General features: G+C 40.8%; 1 protein-coding gene across 1 annotated transcript in view; it reads left to right on the forward strand.

The window, feature by feature from the left end:
- Nucleotides 1-500: 500 nt before the first annotated feature.
- Nucleotides 501-24,464, forward strand: part of cntn3a.2 (contactin 3a, tandem duplicate 2) — a 220,099-nt gene continuing 196,135 nt past the window's right edge. Inside the window, exon 1 of the mRNA XM_061976496.1 lies at nucleotides 501-928. The gene's annotated coding sequence lies outside the window, so the exon portion shown is untranslated. The remainder of the gene's footprint in view (nucleotides 929-24,464) is intronic.

Below are 24,464 nucleotides of genomic sequence, written 5' to 3' on the forward strand. Positions count from 1 at the left end.
CATATCTGGTTGTCCAAATTAGGCATAATAATGTGTTAATTCCACGACCGCATATATCAGTTGATATCGGTATCAGTTGATATCGGTATCGGTAATTAAAGAGTTGGACAATATCGGAATATCGGATATCGGCAAAAAGCCATTATCGGACATCCCTAATAATAATAATAATAATTATAATAATAATAATAATAGAATAAACGTGTGTACCTAACATATTAACAATTTATGATTATTTATTTATCATCTAATCTCACTTTTGACTGACATGCCAACTGCCTCGTCAATTAGTGGTAACATCGCGATGTGCCGCCAGGGGGCGCACTTCCCTGCCAGGTGCGCCTCCCAGCAGCAGCATCCAGGATGAGTAGGTGCTGATGCTGATGCTGCCTCTGCTCCATCGCATCCTCGCTGCCGTACTGCCCACTTCTCCTTCCTCCTTCCTTCCTCCTCCTCCTCCTCCTCTCAGTGGGAGCTGACTTGATGCGCATAATAAATCATCTCTGCAAGATTGCCCCATCTTTTTTTTTCTTTTTTTTTTCCCCCCTCTAGTCCAAGCCTGGGTTTGAGAACAGCGATGGATTTGAAGCGGGTGGAATGATTTCAATGTGATTCAACGCCACAACCAACGTGGGTGTTGTGTGTGCATGTGAGCTACGTGTGTGTGCGTGCGTGCGTGTGTTGTTTTCTTTGGTTTGTTTAGTGTGTGTGTGTGTGTGTGTGTGTGTGTGTGTGTGTGTGTGTGTGTGTGTGTGATGAGGAGGGAGCAGCATGCAATATGAAGCGCTTGTCATCCCTCCTCAATTTCACCTGTGTGAACGACCTTGCCATTGTGACTGAAATTCTCCTAAAAAATGTTTCCATGGAGGATACATGTGTCGCCCTTTCCCTGAGAGCTGGTTTTGGTCAAGATAGTCCAAGATAAGAGGTAAGACAAAACAGTGGATCTGCACGGTGAGAGCTGAATTATTTACACTGTGAAATAAATGCCATTTAATGTTTATTACCCCTACCGTGGGATCATAATAATGTTTGTTATCGGCTAGAACTGAGTATAAGTGCACCTAATTGTTTCACATGGAGTTGGGTGTGAATGGGTGTGTTTTGGGATAAACATGCATGCTTTTACATTACTCCTGTGTGTATATAAAGTGATGCATGAAGTTCTATTCTATGGGGATCGTACCTGCTGTGATGCTACACTGACTGCCGCCTCTCTTGTCATCACTCTTGTCAAACGTGTGGCAGGAACCCAACAGCAACACATTTCACGCCCAACTCAGTCTCGGTCCCGCCGGATTACATGATATGCTAATTCATGCACAGTGTGACGCTTTATGTGCATTAAAATGCAAGGTTCCTCCAAAATACACACCGGCTGCACACGCTTTTTGAAATTCAGCACAGGAGTTGTTTGGAAATGATATACAGTAAGGCTTGATTTTGAATGGCACTGGTCATTGAACATGTGTTTATTGTGGCTGCAGTTCTTTAAAAAAAATGCAACTTTTAGTTTTATCAGGGAAGGAAAGATTTTTTTAATATAAGAAATTATTAAGATATTGCAGTTTAGGGTTGAAATGCACATTTTAAGTGTTTCAATCTAGGATATAAAGTTTTATTTTGCGCATTTCTATATAACAATTTGCAAAAATATTCCTGATTGAGCTTATAATTTTAAGTATTTCAGGTTGAGTTATGCAATTAATATAACTGAGATGTTCAGTCTATGGGCACAATGAAGCATGTCTGGGGTTATAATTCCATCCATCTATTTTCTACCGCTTGTCCCGTTCAATTGTGTGAATGAAATTCCAAGTATATCAATTGTTTGTGCATTGTTTTGAAGAATAACATTTTGTATTTTTATTTCTTTAGAATATACATTTTGCAGACACAATTTCAATATTACATACTCAAATAAAAACGTAGTGTTTGAAGTATTATAGTTCCGGTTGGAATTGTGTACTTAAAATTTCAAGTTAATTAAATTCCATTATTTTAGAAATATTTTCGTCAATGGTTGACATTTTTTTACAGGAAATTAAATATATAAAGTATTGCAGGCTGTGATTGAAATGCTGTGTATAAGTCCACTACTAAGTAGTGGACTTTATATGAAAGTATTTTATTTTGGTTGATTTATATATATATATATATATATATATATATATATATATATATATATATATATATATATATATATATATATATATATATATATATATATACACATACATAATATGAAATTCAAAATATTTTACCTCACGGTTAGTTAAAAAAAAGAAAGAAACACATCTGCGATCCCCTCCAAGGTTTCTCATTGCATCCCATTGGGTTGAGTTTTTTCTTGCCCTGATGTGGGATCTGAGCCATGGATGTCATTGTGGCTTGTGCAGCCCTGTGAGACACTTGTGATTTAGGTCTATATAAATAAACTTTGATTGATTGATTGATTGGTTGATTGATTGAAAAAAAATTAATATTTTGGTTTAGGGCGAAGTATCCCAATTAAAAAATCAAAGCATGCGGGTCCATTTGAATGTTTTTCATTTTCAAAACCAATACAATATACTGTATACAGTTCATTTTTTTATCTGCGGAGCTCCCTTCAAGTTTGGGGCCGGTTACCCGGAAGGGTCTCAGTCATTAAAATGTTAAAAAATAAGCCATATATTAAGGAAAAAAGAAAAAAAAGTATTCAACGCTTAAATCTTTAGATTACCTTCAGGTCTATTTGTTAATGTCAAGTTTTTGTCAAAACCCTGTTTTTTAAGGCAAAAACACAAACTATGCAATACTTTCCCCCCCAAAATCGTTTAAGTGGAATATTTGATGTGAAGTAATTGGAGCCTTAAATAGGTAATTATTTCAAAACAATATTGATTTTAGTTCATTATTATTTTTTGTATTTTTGTTGCGTTTCGCTTGATTGTAAATTATGTTGATCGAGAGGGGGTGTGACATTCATATGTTGTCAATATTCAGTGTTTTATCAATCATAGTTAATATTGTAAATCCAACATTCTTTATTTTCATGTACATTCTGGGTCTCTCATTCAGTAAAAATATTTAATATTCCATTCTGTTTTTTAAGGCGGTCTGTCATATATATATATATATATATATATATATATATATATATATATATATATATATATATATATATATATATATATATATATATTCTACAAATCTTATTTTTTTGTGATATGTCCATGTCAGAAAACCAACAAATTTAGCTGAACTGCACCAATTTTGTCAAGAGGAGTGGTCAGACATTCAACCGGAATCTTGCCAGAAGCTTGTGGATGACTACCAAAAGCGCCTTATTGCAGTGAAACTTGCCAAGGGACATGTAACCAAATATTGACATTGCTGTATGTATACTTTTAACCCAGCAGATTTGGTCACATTTTCAGTAGACCCATAATAAATTCATAAATGAACCAAACTTCATGAATGTTTTTTATGACAAACAAGTATGTGCTTCAATCACTCTATCACAACAAAATAAGAGTTGTAGAAATGATTGGAAACTCAAGACAGCCATGACATTATGTTTTTTACAAGTGTATGTAAACTTTTGACCATGACCGTATATATATATATATATATATATATATATATATATATATATATATATATATATATATACAGGTAAAAGCCAGTAAATTAGAATATTTTGAAAAACTTGATTTATTTCAGTAATTGCATTCAAAAGGTGTAACTTGTACATTATATTTATTCATTGCACACAGACTGATGCATTCAAATGTTTATTTCATTTAATTTTGATGATTTGAAGTGGCAACAAATGAAAATCCAAAATTCCGTGTGTCACAAAATTAGAATATTACTTAAGGCTAATACAAAAAAGGGATTTTTAGAAATGTTAGCCAACTGAAAAGTATGAAAATGAAAAATATGAGCATGTACAATACTCAATACTTGGTTGGAGCTCCTTTTGCCTGAATTACTGCGTTAATGCGGCGTGGCATGGAGTCGATGAGTTTCTGGCACTGCTCAGGTGTTATGAGAGCCCAGGTTGCTCTGATAGTGGCCTTCAAATCTTCTGCGTTTTTGGGTCTGACATTCTGCATCTTCCTTTTCACCACACCCCACAGATTTTCTATGGGGCTAAGGTCAGGGGAGTTGGCGGGCCAATTTAGAACACAAATACCATGGTCCGTAAACCAGGCACGGGTAGATTTTGCGCTGTGTGCAGGCGCCAAGTCCTGTTGGAACTTGAAATCTCCATCTCCATAGAGCAGGTCAGCAGCAGGAAGCATGAAGTGCTCTAAAACTTGCTGGTAGACGGCTGCGTTGACCCTGGATCTCAGGAAACAGAGTGGACCGACACCAGCAGATGACATGGCACCCCAAACCATCACCCAACCATGCAAATTTTGCATTTCCTTTGGAAATCGAGGTCCCAGAGGAAGACAGGAGAGGCACAGGATCCACGTTGCCTGAAGTCTAGTGTAAAGTTTCCACCATCAGTGATGGTTTGGGGTGCCATGTCATCTGCTGGTGTCGGTCCACTCTGTTTCCTGAGATCCAGGGTCAACGCAGCCGTCTACCAGCAAGTTTTAGAGCACTTCATGCTTCCTGCTGCTGACCTGCTCTATGGAGATGGAGATTTCAAGTTCCAAAAGGACTTGGCGCCTGCACACAGCGCAAAATCTACCCGTGCCTGGTTTACGGACCATGGTATTTCTGTTCTAAATTGGCCCGCCAACTCCCCTGACCTTAGCCCCATAGAAAATCTGTGGGGTATTGTGAAAAGGAAGATGCAGAATGCCAGACCCAAAAACGCAGAAGAGTTGAAGGCCACTATCAGAGCAACCTGGGCTCTCATAACACCTGAGCAGTGCCAGAAACTCATCGACTCCATGCCACGCCGCATTAACGCAGTAATTGAGGCAAAAGGAGCTCCAACCAAGTATTGAGTATTGTACATGCTCATATTTTTCATTTTCATACTTTTCAGTTGGCCAACATTTCTAAAAATCCCTTTTTTGTATTAGCCTTAAGTAATATTCTAATTTTGTGACAAACGGAATTTTGGATTTTCATTTGTTGCCACTTCAAATCATCAAAATTAAATGAAATAAACATTTGAATGCATCAGTCTGTGTGCAATGAATAAATATAATGTACAAGTTACACCTTTTGAATGCAATTACTGAAATAAATCAAGTTTTTCAAAATATTCTAATTTACTGGCTTTTACCTGTGTATATATATATATATATATATGTATATATATATATATGTATATATATATATATATATATATATATATATATATATATATGTATATATGTATATATATATATATATATATATATATGTATATATATATATATGTGTATATATATATATATATATATATATATATATATATATATATATATATATATATATATATATATATATACATATACATATGCATCCATCCATCCATCCATTTTCTACCGATTGTCCCTTTTTGGGGTCACGGGGGGTGCTGGAGTCTATATATATATATATATATATATATATATATATATATATATATATATATATATATATATATATATATATATATATTGCCCAGGCCTGGTTTAGATCATCATGATAAGTTATTATTTCTTCATAATTGTTATTGTTTATTTTAGCCCTTTTTATCAAAACATATTTTTTGATATAGCCAACACACAAACAATGCAATACCCCCCCCCCAAAAAAAATATCTCAAAGTGGTATTTTTGATGTGAAGTGTTTGGAGCCTTTGAGAGGCCAATAATTCATAACAATATTGATTTTGATTCATTATTATTTTTGTGAGCATATGCCAGCTTTGAAGAAAAAATAACCTGAATGGCAGCTTTGTGTTATCAAAGTAAACATTGCAACTGTTTCTTGTGACATTCCACCTGTTTGTTCTTTTATTCTACTTTTCTTTTATCAATCAATCAATCAAAGTTTATTTATATAGCCCTATATCACGAGTGTCTCAAAGGGCTGCACAAGCCACCACGACATACTCGGCTCAGATCCCATATCAGGGCAAGAAAAAAAATTCAACCCAACGGGATGACAATGAGAAACCTTGGAGGGGACCGTGAATGCCACGTTGACACCTATTGTATGGTAAAGTATTAGATTGTGCTGGTGTACCTTATTACGAGTCCAGAAAGTGTTGGTGTAAATGGACAGGAGAAAGACAAAGCCCATCAGCCTAATTCATAGACTGCTGCGGCGTTGATTGGCACGATGCATTCATAGACGCAGTTGGTAAAGACGCGGTCACACACACACATTGACTAGGTAATTGTAATGGTATGCCACCATGTCAGCTGAAATAGCTGTGATGAATGCAGCTTAGACCTTCAAAGTAAGTAGACTCCCACTCTTGCAGCTGTGCTGTTTGTTCAAGCATCACGCTACTTGGATGCCAGAGTGTGATGGAGGTGGTAAATGCCGTCATGTTCCTCTTTTTTTCCCTTTTTTTGTATTAGGTTAGTCGAATACTGCAAGGAAACGTACACACTCCTTTTGGAGGAGAATGAGTCACACCGTGGAGCTTTCGCACCACCTTGCATCGCCATCATCGTTAGCACCATTATTCAGCGCAAGCTCAGAATGTGCGGGCCAACGCAAGCTGGCCGTGTTGCAAAAATTGCCAATGGTGCACGGGTGTGACGCGCGGATCACTTATCAGCTGCCGGCTAATGTCAGTCGCGTTTCGACATGTGCATTTGCATTCATTAAAGCAGTGTTTTTCAACATTTTTTGAGCCAAGGCACATTTTTTTCATTGTAAAAATGCGGAGGCACACCACCAGCAGAAAACATTAACAATGAAACTCGGCAGCCGATATAGACAGTAAAAAGTTATTCTCGCAGGTTTGGATATGAATTCAAGCCATAACTAAGCATGCATCACTATAGCTCTTGTCTCAAAGTACTGTCACGACCTGTCACATCACGCCGCGACTTATTTAGAGTTTTTTTGTGTGTTTTCCTGTGTGTAGTGTTTTAGTTCTGCTCTTTTGGTGGCTTTTCCTGTTTTGTTGGTATTTTCCTGTAGCAGTTTGATTTCGTCCCTGAGCGCTATTCCCCACACCTGCTTTGTTTTAGCAATCAAGAATATTTAAGTTGTTGCTATCCTTCTTTGTGGGTACATGGTTGATTGTCATGTCATGTTCGGATGTACTTTGTGGACGTCGTCTCTGCTCCACACGCTGTAAGTCTTTGCTGTCGTCCAGCATTCTGTTTTTGTTTACTTTGTAGCCAGTTCAGTTTCAGCATTTTGTTGTAAACTGTGAGGTGTGTGTGTTAAAGTCATGGTTGTTTTTACACAGTTGTGAACAAGAGCATGTATTGTCTTTGTGTGATGATGTAAATGAGGTGTGGTTGTATTGTATATTAAGTATGTGTCAGTGAAAGGGCATTTTAAGACTTTTCTTAATTTGATGATTGTATTGTCATAATTGTATTGCATGATGTTTGTATCCCTTTAATTTAGGTAGCCAGGGACTGCAGATGGAAATTAGCTATTTAGCTATAATCTGGTACAGAACGTATCTGTCTTTGAGTTTAATGTTTCTGTGCATTGTCCCTTCAAATAAAGACTAAACTAAGTTCAGTTTTAGTTTTATTCTGCATAGCAATCCCTGAGCTTCAATGCCTTTTCTCAGCGGCACTCGCCTTCTGTTTGTTTTTGGTTTAAGCATTAGATACTTTTTGACCTGCACACTGCCTCCCGCTGTTGTCTGCATATTGTGATCACGACAAAGCAATTACCTACCTGCTGCCACCTACTGATGTGGAAGAGTATTACACAAATACTCTGCCAAGCTATAGACAGCACCGACACTCAACAACACATTATTTGCGGATTATAATTACTGGTTTGCAAAAAATATATTTAACTACAGATGTCCGATAATGGCTTTTTGCCGATATCCGATATTCCGATATTGTCCAACTCTTTAATTACCGATATCAACCGATACCGATATCAACCGATACCGATATATACAGTCGTGGAATTAACACAATATTATGCCTAATTTGGACAACCAGGTATGGTGAAGATAAGGTCCTTTTTAAAAAAATTAATAAAATCAAATAAGATAAATAAATTAAAAAATAAAGTAAAACAATATAAAAACAGTTAAATAGAAACTAGTAATTAATGAAAATGAGTAAAATTAACTGTTAAAGGTTAGTACTATTAGTGGACCAGCAGCACACATCATGTGTGCTTACGGACTGTATCCCTTGCAGACTGTATTGATATATATTGATATATAATGTAGGAACCAGAATATTAACAACAGAAAGAAACAACCCTTTTGTGTGAATGAGTAATAATGTCTAAACAATGTCTATTTTCTATTTCCTGCTGGATCTACTCTCTATTTTATGCTGCTGCTGTCACATATACTGTATATACTGTAATATTGTACATGGTCATTGGTATATATTGTATATATGTTATAGACATAATATAATATATCTGTATATATATTATTCTGTACACATATTATGTATATATTCGTATATATGTTAGATTTTTTTATCGCTATATTAGTCTATTTATACCTGCATTGTCCTTTCCATCCTTACACTTTCCATCATTGTAACTGAGCTACTGTGTTGAACAATTTCCCTTGTGGATCACTAAAGTTCTAAGTCTAAGTGTGAATGGGGGAGGAAGGTTTTTTGGGTTGGTGCACTAATTGTAAGTGTATCTTGTGTTTTTTATGTTGATTTAATTAAAAAACAAACAAACAAAAAAAAACGATACCGATAATTTCCGATATTACATTTTAAAGCATTTATCGGCCGATATTATCGGACATCTCTATTTTTAACCCAATTAGGTGAAATGACATAACCTCCCACGGCACACCAGACTGTATCTCACGGCACACCAGTGTGCCACGGCACAGTGGTTGTTAAACACGGCATTAAAGGAAGGACCACAATGTTCATACAAGGTGCCAAACATGTCAAATACCCACTCCAAATGCACACTGCAGCATGCAAAGCAGACAGGGGTGGATTAGCCACTCTGCCCTGCACTCACCAATCCCCAGTCTGGAGGTGGCAGCGTTTTTTTTTTTGTACAATGCAGTCATATCACTGAGCTACGGCATGCAGGAAGGAAGGAGGCATAAAAATCCAATTTGGCCGACTTTGTGGAGGAGGAAAAAGGCCAGAGCACACATGAAAGGTGCTGACGAAAATCCTGGCCGCGACACCACGTGTCTGATTTGACATCCAAGGCAGCTGACAAACAATTAGACCCTCTATAAGTAGCGCTCTGAACCAGGCTCTCTTGGGATTAGACCACAAATGAGCCGCACATCACGGCTTATGTCTTCTAAATGGAAAGTGAGTGTATGTGAGGGGGCATGGCGCTGGTTGTGGAGTATGTGTGTGTGTGTGTGTGACATTTGGCAGATTGGTGTTGATACCAGTCTGTGGCCTTAATACATCCTGAAGCCCTCCTGAAGACTTTAATTCATGCTGGGTGTAGCAGCATGTCTTCATGCAGGTGCACACGTTTTTATACAGTGTGAGGAAATAAGTGGGGCGTCAACCAGGACAACGTTCCTCTCTCCTACTCCCTGAGCAGTTGTTTTGAATTTGAATTTGTAGTTTTAGTTTGACTCAGATTAGCTTTCCAAAGGTCATTCTGAATTGTACAGGTAGCTCAAAAACAACAAATTGCAACTAACTTGTTGATAGGAATAGGTACCAAATTTGGCATTGTTATAGCACTGTCAATTATACCGGGTACCGTTTCACGTGAAATCAAATTTTGGTAACACTTTAGTATGGGGAACATATTCACCATTAATGAGTTGCTTATTAAAGTAACAAAGACTTAATTTAGAGTTATTTGGACACTAGAGGAACATATAAGGGTTAGGGTTAGGGTTAGGGTTACGGTTACTTATGTCATGTCTGTGTGATCATGTTTTGTTTTAGTTATGTTCGGTTGGGTTTTTGGACCCTTTGTGCACTCTTGTTTGTTTTGTTTCCATGACAACCCATTAGTTTTCACCTGTCCTCATGTCACGCGCCTGTCTCACGTTTTGCACTCGCGCACCTGCCACTAATCATGTCACTTGATAATTTTGCGATATTGCCATATTTTTGCTGAAAGGATTTAGTAGAGAACATCGACGATAAAGTTCGCAACTTTTGGTTGCTGATAAAAAAGCCTTGCCTGTACCGGAAGTAGCAGACGAGTAGCGTGACGTCACAGGTTGTGGAGCTCCTCATATCTGCACATTGTTTACAATCATGGCCACCAGCAGCGAGAGCGATTCATACCGAGAAAGCGATGATTTCCCCATTAATTTGAGCGAGGATGAAATATTTGTAGAGGGCAGTGGGAGCGATTCAGATAGGGAAGATGCTGTGAGAGGCGGGTGGGACCTGATATTCAGCTGGGAATGACTAAAACAGTAAATAAACACAAGACATATATATACTCTATTAGCCACAACACAACCAGGCTTATATTTAATATGCCACAAATTAATCCGGCATAACAAACACCTCCCCCTTCCCGTCCATATAATCCGCCAATACAACTCAAAAACCTGCACAACACACTCAATCCCACAGCCCAAAGTACCGTTCACCTCCCCAAAGTTCATACAGCACATATATTTCCCCAAAGTCCCCAAAGTTACGTACGTGACATGCACATAGCGGCACGCACGTACGGGCAAGGGATCAAATGTTTGGAAGCCACAGCTGCATGCGTACTCACGGTACCATGTCTGCGCATCCAACTCAAAGTCCTCCTGGTAAGAGTCTCTGTTGTCCCAGTTCTCCACAGACCAATGGTAAAGCTTGACTCATCTTCCGGGAATGTAAACAATGAAACACCGGCTGTGTTTGTGTTGCTGCAGTCGGCCGCAATACACTGCTTCCCACCTACAGCTTTCCTCTTTGCTGTCTCCATTGTTCATTGAACACATTGCAAAAGATTCACCAACACAGATGTCCAGAATACTGTGGAATTTTGCGATGAAAACAGACAACTTAATAGCTGGCCACCATGCTGTCCCAAAATGTCCTCTACAATACCGATACGTTTTCAGCAGGATATTTTGCGCGAAATTTAAAATTGCACTTTAGTAAGCTAACCCGGCCGTATTGGCATGTGTTGCAATGTTAAGATTTCATCATTGATATATAAGCTATCAGACTGCGTGGTCGGTAGTAGTGGGTTTTAGTAGGCCTTTAAGCCTGTCTTTTTCTGTTGATCGTCCTGGTGACATTATCCATACTACCCCTGTTACGCCATTGATCACGTGTTCCATGCCATAGATTCCTGCTCTGTCAAGTAAGTTTTTGTTATTAATGCCACAGTTGGTGATTTTAGTTTCATGTTCATAGTTTTTGCCTTTGTGCTAGATTCGTTTTCATTAGCCAAGTTTGTACTTCAGCCCTTGTGCGCGCCTTTTGTTTATTCCTTTTGTTAGTGTTAAAATAAAGATGCCCTTACCTTCACGCCTTGCCTGCTCCAACTTTACTTGCATCTCGGGAAAACAAACAACCCAAAGTCCAAGTCCTGACAACTTATAAGCAATAATTCTGAGGTTTTTGAGGGAAGACTATTAGTTAATGGCTTACTGCTTGTAAAATAAGGCCATGCAGAAAAAGGCATTAATAAGTACTTAATAATGACTAATTAAGAGCCAACATGTTACTAATTTGCATGTTAATAAGCAGCTAATTAATGGTGAATATGTGTTCCCCATACTAAAGTGTTGCCCAAATTCCTTATTTCCTCACACATCACGCCACGTCTGGTTACAGACTCAGCACCAGCTCAAGTACTTTGCTGAGAAACAAGCAGTCAAGCACCAAGCATAGAATGTTACAATTTTCCATGTCAACAAAGCAAGAAGAAGGCCCGTAAAAGTACAGTACGGTTGCCTTTTTCATAGAGCGCTGGCTCGGTGCTAAGTTACATTGGATTTGCCATACACATGCTGCAGATTAGCATTCAACACAAATGCGTTACTGAAAACTACAAATAATCAGAATCAGAATCAGAATCAGAAAGACTTTAATAATCCCCGAGGGGAAATTAAGATTTTCAGCACAATCCCATTCAAGATCAGACAAACATTACAGGGAGACAGAACAGGATCGCTGACAGGTCTGCCAACTTCCGGCGCCCCTTACAAAAAAAGGTGAGAAAACAGATGGGGGAAAAAAAAAAGGAGTCTAAGCCTGCGCCCCTGGAGAGGGGGTCCAGACTGAGGCCAATGACAAAAAAAACTCATAGCCATAGCACACATAAACATGTGTGTAAGAGGGAAACATCAAAGAACAAAAACGACATTAAAGACATTAAAAAGAGCAGAGCTGATGCAACCACCCGCTTCTACACACAGCCACAAAAGTGAAAAAACAACAACAAAGAACATATACACTGTGGTGTCCTCTGCGGTGTTCCACGCCATTGTCTGCTGGTGTAGGAGGAGCATGGCCAGAGACAGGAGCAGACCCAACAAAGCAACCAAGAGAGCCGATTCCACCCTCTGCCGCCCACCAACTCTCGGCCAGTGTCCAGTGGACATGAGCGAGGATACGTCCAAGGACACCGAGGAGTCCGATACCTGCTCATTCAGCCAAGACACAGTGAAACTTGTCCGTCCCCAGCCCTATCTCTTCCTCCACATCTCCTCCAGTCTCTCCAAACGGACTCCGGTGTGGCAAATTAAGATGCACGTTACAATCAAACAGCCGGTGTGTAAGAAATACAATACTTAAATTGTAGACACTTTTTAGGACTCAACACGAGAAAAGACTGCACATTCAACTTCATGGCAAAGACTACTCCCTGCTTAGGCAACACTGCGTAGTCAGAAAACTATCAACTATAGCGTCTTGGATGTCAGAGTTTGTAGGTGACGAACCCCAAGATGCAGAGAAGGCGGAAGGCATTGTACGAAAAAACATGATTTAATTATACACTAAGGCAAAACAACAAACGAAAGGGTAACAAAAGGCGCGCACAAGGCGGAGAACAAACTTGGCTATGAACAAAAATAGCACAGAGGCTAACTGTGGACAACAAACCAAAAACACTTACTGTGACACGAAGGAACTAGGACATGAGCAGAGTGAAACCAAAAGTAGACAGAGCTACAACAACAAGTATTAAGAACAACGACACGACAGGTAGGAACGACAATGATCCAGCAGTGACTGGAGGGTAGGACAGGTATAAATAGCAGCTGGCTGATTGACACCAGGTGTGGCCAGGTGCCAATCAGCCACAGCTGAAGGGACACAGCACTCAGGGAGAAACAGGAAACAGAACCAAAATAAGAGCGTTGACAGGAAATGACAGAGGAAAAACTAAAACTTGACCAAACTGTCAGGGACAAGCCTGACAGTAGCCCCCCTTCCTATAACGGATACCAGACGTTCTAGGAACCCCCCCCCCAAAAAACAGTCCAAAGTCGCGGGAGGGTGGAGGGAGGACAAGGAGGTGGGCCACCAGGCCAAGTGTCCCCGCAACCAGCGGGGAAGAGTTAGGTGGCGACGGCGAGTTGAACGCCGCCGCAATTGGCGAGGCGGCTCGACCGCCGGCATGGGAGGACCCACCGGAGACGATGGTGGCGCCCTCTGCTGGTCCACCGGAGAAGATGGCGGTGGCGCCCTCTGCTGGCCCACCGGAGAAGATGGCGGTGGCGCCCTCTGCTGGCCCACCGGGGAGGATGGCAGTGGCGCCCTCTGCTGGCCCACCGGAGTGCATGGTGGCGGCGTCTGTTGGCTCACCGGAGAGGAGGATGGTGGCGCCCTCTGCTGCTGGCCCACCGGAGAAGAGGATGGTGGCGCCCTCTGCTGCTGGCCCACCGGAGAAGAGGATGGTGGCGCCCTCTGCTGCTGGCCCACCGGAGAAGAGGATGGTGGCGCCCTCTGCTGCTGGCCCACCGGAGAAGAGGATGGTGGCGCCCTCTGCTGCTGGCCCACCGGAGAAGAGGATGGTGGCGCCGTCTGCTGCTGGCCCACCGGAGAGGAGGATGGTGGCGCCGTCTGCTGCAGGCCCACCGGAGAGGAGGATGGTGGCGCCGTCTGCTGCTGGCCCACCGGAGAGGAGGATGGTGGCGCCGTCTGCTGCTGGCCCACCGGAGAGGAGGATGGTGGCGCCGTCTGCTGCTGGCCCACCGGAGAGGAGGATGGTGGCGCCGTCTGCTGCTGGCCCACCGGAGAGGAGGATGGTGGCGCCGTCTGCTGCTGGCCCACCGGAGAGGAGGATGGTGGCGCCGTTGGTTGTAGACCCACCGGAGTGCATGGTGGCGTCTGCCGGCCCACCGGACTGCATGGTGGTGTCTGCCGGCCCACCGGACTGCATGGTGGCGTCTGCCGGACCACCGGACTGCATGGTGGCGTCTGCCGGACCACCGGACTGCATGGTGGCGTCTGCCGGACCACCGGACTGCATGGTGGCGTCTGCCGGACCACCGGACTGCATGGTGGCGTCTGCCGGACCACCGGACTGCATGGTGGCGTCTGCCGGCCCACCGGAGTGCATGGTGGCGTCTGCCGGCCCACCGGAGTGCATGGTGGCGTCTGCCGGCCCACCGGAGTGCATGGAGGCGTCTGCCGGCCCACCGGACTGCATGGTGGCGTCTGCCGGCCCACCGGACTGCATGGTGGCGTCTGCCGGCCCACCGGACTGCATGGTGGCGTCTGCCGGACCACCAGAGTGCATGGTGGCGCCGTAGGTTGCAGACCCACCGGAGATGATGGCGCCGTCTCTTGCAGACCCATTGGGGCGAGAAGTAGCTGTGCCTCCCCAGCTGCACTGCTACTCATAGCCCCTCCCCCAAGGGACGGATCCCAGACGTCCCCAGATAGGACCACAGACGACAGGGGTGGGAGGGAGAGGGCTTGAAAAGCGGCCGAACTTTTCTTCAGATTAGCCACTAAGTCCAAAACCTTGTTAAGCCTCTCCGCCATGGACATCTCTGCGAGATTCGAATTTGGCTGGATCATTATGTCAGAGTTTGTAGGTGACGAACCCCAAGATGCAGAGAAGGCGGAAGGCATTGTACGAAAAAACATGATTTAATTATACACTAAGGCAAAACAACAAACGAAAGGGTAACAAAAGGTGCGCACAAGGCGGAGAACAAACTTGGCTATGAACAAAAATAGCACAGAGGCTAACTGTGGACAACAAACCAAAAACACTTACTGTGACACGAAGGAACTAGGACATGAGCAGAGTGAAACCAAAAGTAGACAGAGCTACAACAACAAGTATTAAGAACAACGACACGACAGGTAGGAACGACAATGATCCAGCAGTGACTGGAGGGTAGGACAGGTATAAATAGCAGCTGGCTGATTGACACCAGGTGTGGCCAGGTGCCAATCAGCCACAGCTGAAGGGACACAGCACTCAGGGAGAAACAGGAAACAGAACCAAAATAAGAGCGTTGACAGGAAATGACAGAGGAAAAACTAAAACTCGACCAAACTGTCAGGGACAAGCCTGACATTGGAATTGCAACTACATGCAAAGTCTACAATATAAAACTTATAAATAGGACACATAAGCGTAAGAAATTAAGATATAAATGTTTTATTTAAAAGAAGTTTGGATTTTATTTGTTATTTTAGGAATTGAATTTTTTTTTACACACAAAACAGTACTAAAAATTGGTACTATTAAGTACCGGTATCGACCTCTAATTGTAGATGCAGCTATGTACGTACATTTGTATTCCTGGTCACATAACATGTTGGATTGTCACTTGTTGCTTGGTAGACAAAAAAATACAAACAAGAATAGAAAAATACTCAATTAAAAACCAAAACAAAATTATGTGGGTGCTGTGTCTCTGTTGTTTGGACGGTGGTGTGTTTGTGTGGGTTTGGGTTGGGGGGGCGGAGTCTTTTGGTGGGGGAGGTGTTGATGTCTCTTGCTTGCGTGTTGGCGTTTGGGGCGACTGGCGAGCTGGTGCTGGCTGTTCTCCATGGTTCTATCGGCGTGTGGTTGTCGGTCGCGGTTTTTCGATCGTTTTGATTTGATTTGGTGGTGCTGGCTGTCTGGGAGTATTGCAGCAGTCGTTTCTGCTGCCGTTTGGATTCATGTGGTCCCGGTTGCTGGTGCGGTGGGGGCGGTCTTCCCGTTCGGTTGCGGGAAGTCTCTGGGCTTGGGGGCAGGTTGTCCCCTGCTTCTCCTGTGCCTTGTCCTCTGCCGTCCCTCTATGGCCTGCTGCTGGCCCTTACGGGCGGCACGGTGGGTTCCCAGCTCCGGGGTTCCTGTCGCTGGCCGGCCTGGCTCCGTGGGGTCGGTGGTCTCACCTGCTGTTTTGGGTTGGGCTCTCTGGGTGGCTGGGGTCGTACTCTGGCTCCCGCACATACTGGGAAACAAATATATTGTACATACAAATACATATATATACTCACATACACACAATTATTCATACAGATATACACTTTTGTACATACATACGCGCACACATGGGTACCTACGCTCCCACATACATACACAAATACAGTACATACATACACCTTCAAAGTTCATACATCCACACACACATTCACTGTACAAACATACACATACTGTACATATACAAGCACATATGCATACATACACTCATGCATGTAATCACGTTTCATCAAACATATATTAACGTTGCTCCCCTAGGGGAAACTGGGTAAAACACAGAACACTGACAAAGCTTAACCTATTGTTACTATAACAATCTACAAGGTTAATACAGTTTGCTTCTCTTTCTTTCCCTCCATTTATCTGCTTTATTTTGTATTTCAAATTATAATTACATATATGTATTGTTGCATTTGAAACAATTTTATTGCTGATAATAGAGGTAATTGTTATTATTCGTTATCAGTAGTGTTATTGCTATTGGTATTTGTATTGCTCCATTCGTAGTATAATAATGTTCATTGTCATTTCTGTGTTAGTAATATTTACTTCACTAACTGCTTCTCAGTTGTGTTGTTATTGTTGTGTTTGCTGTTGTTGTTTTCTCTCTGTCTTATCCCTCTCTTGTCAACGCAATTTCCCCCTCTATCTTCCTTTTTTGAAGTCAAATACAAATAAGGCCACAAGAGAGGTATCGAACATGTATCTTTCGTAAAGTAAATCTGTACAGGGCATCTACATCAACTATATGGTTTGCCTGAGTAGCTGGACAGGACAAAAAATAAATAAATAAAAATATAATTAAATTCATAAAAATCAATTACCGTATTTTTCGGAGTATAAGTCGCTCCGGAGTATAAGTCGCACCAGCCGAAAATGCATAATAAAGAAGGAAAAAAACATATATAAGTTGCATTTTTGGGGGGAAATTTATTTGATAAAACACAACACCAAGAATAGACATTTGAAAGGCAATTTAAAATAAATAAAGAATAGAGAACAACAGGCTGAATAAGTGTATGTTATATATGACGCATAAATAACCAACTGAGAACGTGCCTGGTATGTTAACGTAACATATTATGGTAAGACTCATTGAAATAATTATAACATATAGAACATGCTTTACGTTTACCAAACAATCAGTCACTCCTAATCGCTAAATCCGATGAAATCTTATACGTCTAGTCTCTTACATGAATGAGCTAAATAATATTATTTGATATTTTACGGTAATGTGTTAATAATTTCACACATAAGTCGCTCCTGAGTATAAGTCGCACCCCCGGCCAAACTATGAAAAAAACTGCGACTTATAGTCCGAAAAATACGGTACATATAAATAAAATCAGCATTTTAAGGATTATGAGACACATGTATATATACAAATGTATTGTACAACTAAATGACTTGTCTGTATTAATTGTAAAATACCATATTTTCTCATACAGTGGCTGTGGCCCTTGATTTACTCGACTGGAGAGAAGACTACGGTCGTCTATACAGGGCAGGTTGTTTATCAAGGGAAATGCTGTTTATATGTAGAAAATCCATTTTTAAATAATGTAAATTTTCTATCCCAGCTGACTTTGGGTGAAAAGTTGGGTACACCATTTAAAGGAAACAAGACACATTTCGAATCCTATTTTTAAAAATGCATGTTCTATATTTATTGTTATAAAGTGAAAATGTAGACAACTGGTAAGAATGTCGGCAGGCTAGACAGGGGCAGACTATGCGGAACTAATCTGAAGGAGCGTAGCTCCCCAGAAATTTAACTTCCCGCCTCCACTAAACATAAGATTATCTTTAATACGTTGCAGAGGGCATGTTTGCAACAGCCCAGTGGCAGCTGGAAAAAACTCCACACTTTAATTAGGTGCTGCTGTTTTGATTAGCAACTAAGTTCAAATAGGCACGTTAGTTAACTCTTGAAATATGGGAATGAAACATTTTGAGGTGTTTATTTTTTATGCACAAAGATGACTCAACCAGCAGGGGAGGGGTGGTTACCCTCATATGCGGTCCTTCCAAGGTTTCTCATAGTCATTCACATCGACGTCCCACTGGGGTGAGTTTTTCCTTGCCCTTATGTGGGCTCTGTACCGCGGATATTGTTGTGGCTTGTGCAGCCCTTTGAGACATTAATTGATTGATTGATTGAGTTAATAATGACAGCGTGAGAGTGTATTTTTATGAAAGACGAAAAACCACGGCGTTTCGCTATGAACCCATGCAGAGTCAACACTATGCCCACTCAGAGGACAAACTTGTCTGTTTGTGCTGCACTTTGTCCACTTACTCACTTTAACACAGTGTGCACCTTTTTTTGTTGTATGTGTGTTTGACATTTCATAATTGCATCATTACTCACTCCACCCCCCCCCCCCCCTCCTGCCATAAGCAAGTGCAATGGCAATTTGCAAACACATGCTTCCAAGCAGACAGACACATGTCCTTGATTACGGACCCTGGTGGAATGGCTTCTTCATGGGGCCGTCTGGGTCTATAGCGGAATGTGGGTAGACACACAGACACACCGCTGTGGGTGCATCTAATTGATTGGATAGCACCCAATTCTAAGTTCGTAAGTCTTTTCAGGCTGCCAGAAAGTGAATTGTCGACGTGAAGGATGAGCTGTGCCGAGGGTGGCTCCCTTAATAGTGTAACATTACCTCTGGTCCTGCACACCTCTGGTGTCACTCTGTACGGCTGCATTCACACTGCAGTGTCCAATTTACTGCCTACAGTATATGTGATTTTGATGACTATTTACCGTAGGGGCGTCCAAATTGAGCCTGGGCGCCATTTGCAGCCTGCAGCTTGTTTTCTTATAATGGAATAAAACAAAAAATGGGAAAAATGGGAAAAACAAAAATATTGATCAAAAGGGCATAATGTAATGATACTTATTATGCAAAACTAACTTTTCTTACATGTTGGTACGCACCTTTTTTTTATGTATTTGGGATCCTCAAAGGACCCAAATGTATAGTCACGGTGAAGAGTGGGCGCACAAAAACATTTTTCCCCCCTAGGGGGATGTAACAGAAAGTAATTGAGAAGCACTGGCTTAATCCATTCCATTAGAGTGTCCGTCCTGAGATCGGTAGGTTGTGAGTTCAAACCCCGGCCGAGTCAAACCAAAGACTAAAAAAAATGGTACCCATTGCCTCCCTGCTTGGCACTCAGCATCAAGGGTTGGAATTGGGGGTTAAATCACCAAAAATGATTCCAGGGCACGGCCACTGCTGCGCACTGTTGCTGCCCACTGATTCCTTCACATCTCCCAGGGGGTGATCAAGGGTGATGGGTCAAATGCAAAGAGTAATTTTGCCACACCGAGTGTGTGTGTGACAATCATTGGTACATTAACATTAACATTAACTATAATTTAATTCCACATACAGATATGCTAAAGGTTTTAAAGGCCTACTGAAATGCGATTTTCTTATTCAAACGGGGAAAGCAGGTCCATTCTATGTGTCATACTTGATCATTTTGCGATATTGCCATATTTTTGCTGAAAAGATTTAGTAGAGAACATCGACGATAAAGTTCGCAACTTTTGGTGGCTGATAAAAAAGCCTTGCCTGTACCGAAAGTAGCAGACGAGTAGCGTGACGTCACAGGTTGTGGAGCTCCTCACATCTGCACATTGTTTACAATCATGGCCACCAGCAGCGAGAGCGATTCATACCGAGAAAGCGATGATTTCCCCATTAATTTGAGTGAGGATGAAAGATTTGTGGATGAGGAAAGTGAGAGTGAAGGACTAGAGGGCAGTGGGAGCGATTCAGATAGGGAAGATGCTGTGAGAGGCGGGTGGGACCTGATATTCAGCTGGGAATGACTAAAACAGTAAATAAACACAAGACTCTATTAGCCACAACACAACCAGGCTTATATTTAATATGCCACAAATTAATCCCGCATAACAAACACCTCCCCCCTCCCGTCCATATAACCCGCCAATACAACTCAAACACCTGCACAACACACTCAATCCCACAGCCCAAAGTACCGTTCACCTCCCCAAAGTTCATACAGCACATATATTTCCCCAAATTCCCCAAAGTTACGTACGTGACATGCACATAGCGGCACGCACGTACGGGCAAGCGATCAAATGTTTGGAAGCCGCAGCTGCATGCGTACTCACGGTACCGCGTCTGCGCATCCAACTCAAAGTCCTCCTGGTAAGAGTCTCTGTTGTCCCAGTTCTCCACAGGCCAATGGTAAAGCTTGACTGTCATCTTCCGGGAATGTAAACAATGAAACACCGGCTGTGTTTGTGTTGCTGCAGCCGGCCACAATACACCGCTTACCACCTACAGCTTTCTTCTTTGCTGTCTCCATTGTTCATTGAACAAATTGCAAAAGATTCACCAACACAGATGTCCAGAATACTGCGGATTTTTACGATGAAAACAGACAACTTAATAGCTGGCCACCATGCTGTCTCAAAATGTCCTTTACAATCCGTGACGTCACGCGCTGACGTCATCTTCCTGAGACGTTTTCAGCAGGATATTTCACGCAAAATTTAAAATTGCACTTTAGTAAGCTAACCCGGCCGTATTGGCATGTGTTGCAATGTTAAGATTTCATCATTGATATATAAACTATTAGACTGCGTGGTCGGTAGTAGTGGGTTTCAGTAGGCCTTTAAGTGTTGTACATGCATACAAGTGTTTCAAGTTAGATTGTCCTCTAAGGTTATATTTGTCCTCTTTTTTTGAGAATATTTGTTGTACTTTCCTGTGTAACAGGTTATAGTTTGCTTTGTACATAATTTTAGCTGTTTGTAAATGCACCAAGTCGTTAAATTGTAATAGCTTGGAGTGTTTGTATGTTCCCTGCATCAAACATTGTGTATTATTCTAACTGACCTTTTGTTGTAACAAAGTTATGAAAGTGTACTTATATCTATTTAGCTCGTTTGATGTATGTTCACAAAACTCACATATTGCTTCCTGTTGGTTAAGTAGCTGTGTATCCAGTTCAAGACCAATCCTCTGATGCCATACCGTTCTAGTTGGTTGATTAACATTTTATGATTATTGTGTCAAGTCCTTTTGTTAAATTGCTAAATACTGCTGCTGTCCACTGTTTACCATCTATTGCATTGGTCATTTCTTCTTCTTCTTCTTTCATTTCCCTCTGAGATGCATTGAGGGCAGTCTTTTGATAACACTATTTAGCATGCCCCATGTTGCGCTCATGTTGTTTTTGTTATTGTCCATCAATGTGGATACAATGCGGTATATAAGCTGAGTGATCGGCTCTGTGAGCTCCTTCTTATCGCCTCTTCCACACATACACTTTAGACGAGAAGAAAACATTGGCTAAAGGGCAAACTCAAAGGCACTATCTTTAGGAGAAACTTATAAAGGCCCAAATATCTGGAATGAACTTGACAGTCCCATCACACAATCTACTTCATTGAGAACATTTAACAAAATTTTTGAAACAAGAATCATTGCTACATTGCACGCCACACCATGAACCCCAAAGGTTATAAAACAATACCAACCATACAAAGCAAGACATGTATTATTGTTTGTTTATTGTAACATTAATTATTGAACATCTATTACTGGAGTGTGCATACTGAAATAGATGAGCATATTGTTGGCAAATTACAATGTGCAAGACTACAAACTACCATAAAAAGAATTCAAAAGTACAAATTGAAACTGCAATAGAATAGAATAGAATAGTTGAAACAACAATGGACATTTATAAAATGGAGAAGATAACCGCCTTTATTATTTTATAAATTGGAGAAATTTACTTCATACTGGGAAAATTGGGTCAACTATGTCACGCCCCATAAACCTGACTTTAATTTTTCGAATTAGTGATTGCATTGCAAAAAAAAAAAAAAAAAAGGGATTACTCCCTATATGTGTATATGTACTGTATGTATGTATATATATATATATATATATATATATATATATATATATATATATGTATATATTTACATATATATGTATATATGTATATATATATATATATATATATATATATATATATATATATATATATATATATATATATATATATATATATATATATATATATATATATGTATCTGTTTATATTTTATTTTATTTCTGATTACTATTATTATTAATGTGTTATTATTTATTTTTCCTTTTTTTCTTTGTTTATTTAATTGATGTATTTGTAGATATTACTTTATTTTTTTGTTGTTTCTTTCTTTTTTGGGGGGGGGGTGGGTGGTATGGGTGGGATATAGACAAAAACGTTTTGACATTTAGGGCAGACAATAGATATATGATTTATGTGAATATGATGTAATGGATAGGAATGTCTGATGTTGGATGTCAATAAAAATAAAATGAAAAAAAAAAAAGAATAGAATAGAATAGAATAAAATAGAACGTACTTTATTGATCCCTGGGGGAAATTCAGCACCACAGTTCGCTTACAATAAACAATAAACACTTAAGTATTTTTTACATGTGAATAATATAAATACAGTCTATTATACAGCATTATTTACATGTGAATAATATAAATACAGTCTATTATACAGCATTATTCACATGTGAATAATATAAATACAGTCTATTATACAGCATTATTCACATGTGAATAATATAAATACAGTCTATTATACAGCATTATTCACATGTGAATAATATAAATACGGTCTATTATACAGCATTATTCACATGTGAATAATATAAATACAGTCTATTATACAGCATTATTCACATGTGAATAATATAAATATGGTCTATTATACAGCATTATTCACATGTGAATAATATAAATACGGTCTATTATACAGCATTATTCACATGTGAATAATATAAATACGGTCTATTATACAGCATCATTCACATGTGAATAATATAAATACAGTCTATTATACATTCAAGTACAGTCAAAAAGGAACATATGCATTATACAGTCTGATGGCTGTTGGTATGAAGTACTTCCTGTGTCGTTCCGTGTTGCATTTTCCCTCACACATTTAAGAATGAATGTGTGAGTGTATGAAATGGTTTAGAATGTAAGTCAATCTGCTCAGTGGCCTTGTGGTTAGAGTGTCCGCCCTGAGATTGGTAGGTCGTGAGTTCAAACCCCGGCCGAGTCATACCAAAGACTATAACAATGGGACCCATTACCTCCCTGCTTGGCACTCAGCATCAAGGGTTGGAATTGGGGGTTAAATCACCATAATGATTCCCGAGCGTGGCCACCGTCGCTGCTCACTGCTCCCCTCACCTCCCGGGAGGTGGGACAAGGGGATGGGTGAAATGCAGAGGGTAATTTCACCACACCTAGTGTGTGTGTGACTATCAGTGGTACTTTAACTTTTAACTTCTTTTAAGCAGGTACTGTATTGGGGCTCCCGCTTATAAGCTGTTAGAGCTTCCTGGTAGTTTCCCTTTTACAAAGCCCTTACAAATCATATAAAAATGAGTCTTTTATAATGTTTTGTCAATAAAGAGAGGTGATGATTATGATGATAATGAGTCCAAAGTTGTAGTCAATAAGCTCCTTAATTTCCATTGTCCTCTTGTTGTGGGGCAGACTGGCTCATACATGCACATACATCCTCCACTGTTGCCATTTGAATAAAAAGTAGCATATATTTCTAACTTCTATCTGTCAGTAGACTCCATATGGAAGCGCTAAAACCGCAACATGGTTAACGAGGTGGAGACGCAGTCAAAGGGGTCTTGGCGCGGAGAAGGACTTAACGTAAATAAGACCGCCAACAAAACGGCGCATTCTGAACATCCATCCATCCATCCATCCATCTTCTTCTGCTTATCCGAGGTCGGGTCGCGGGGGCAGCAGCCTAAGCAGGGAACCCCAGACTTTCCTCTCCCCAGCCACTTCGTCCAGCCCTTCCCGGAGGATCCCGATGTGTTCCCAGGCCAGCCGGGAGACATAGTCTTCCTAACGTGTCCTGGGTCTTCCCCGTGGCCTCCTCCCGGTTGGACAGTTGGGGCATTCTGAACATATATTACGGA

This window comes from Nerophis lumbriciformis, linkage group LG01 (genome assembly GCF_033978685.3).
Source record: "Nerophis lumbriciformis linkage group LG01, RoL_Nlum_v2.1, whole genome shotgun sequence".
NCBI lineage: Eukaryota > Metazoa > Chordata > Actinopteri > Syngnathiformes > Syngnathidae > Nerophis > Nerophis lumbriciformis.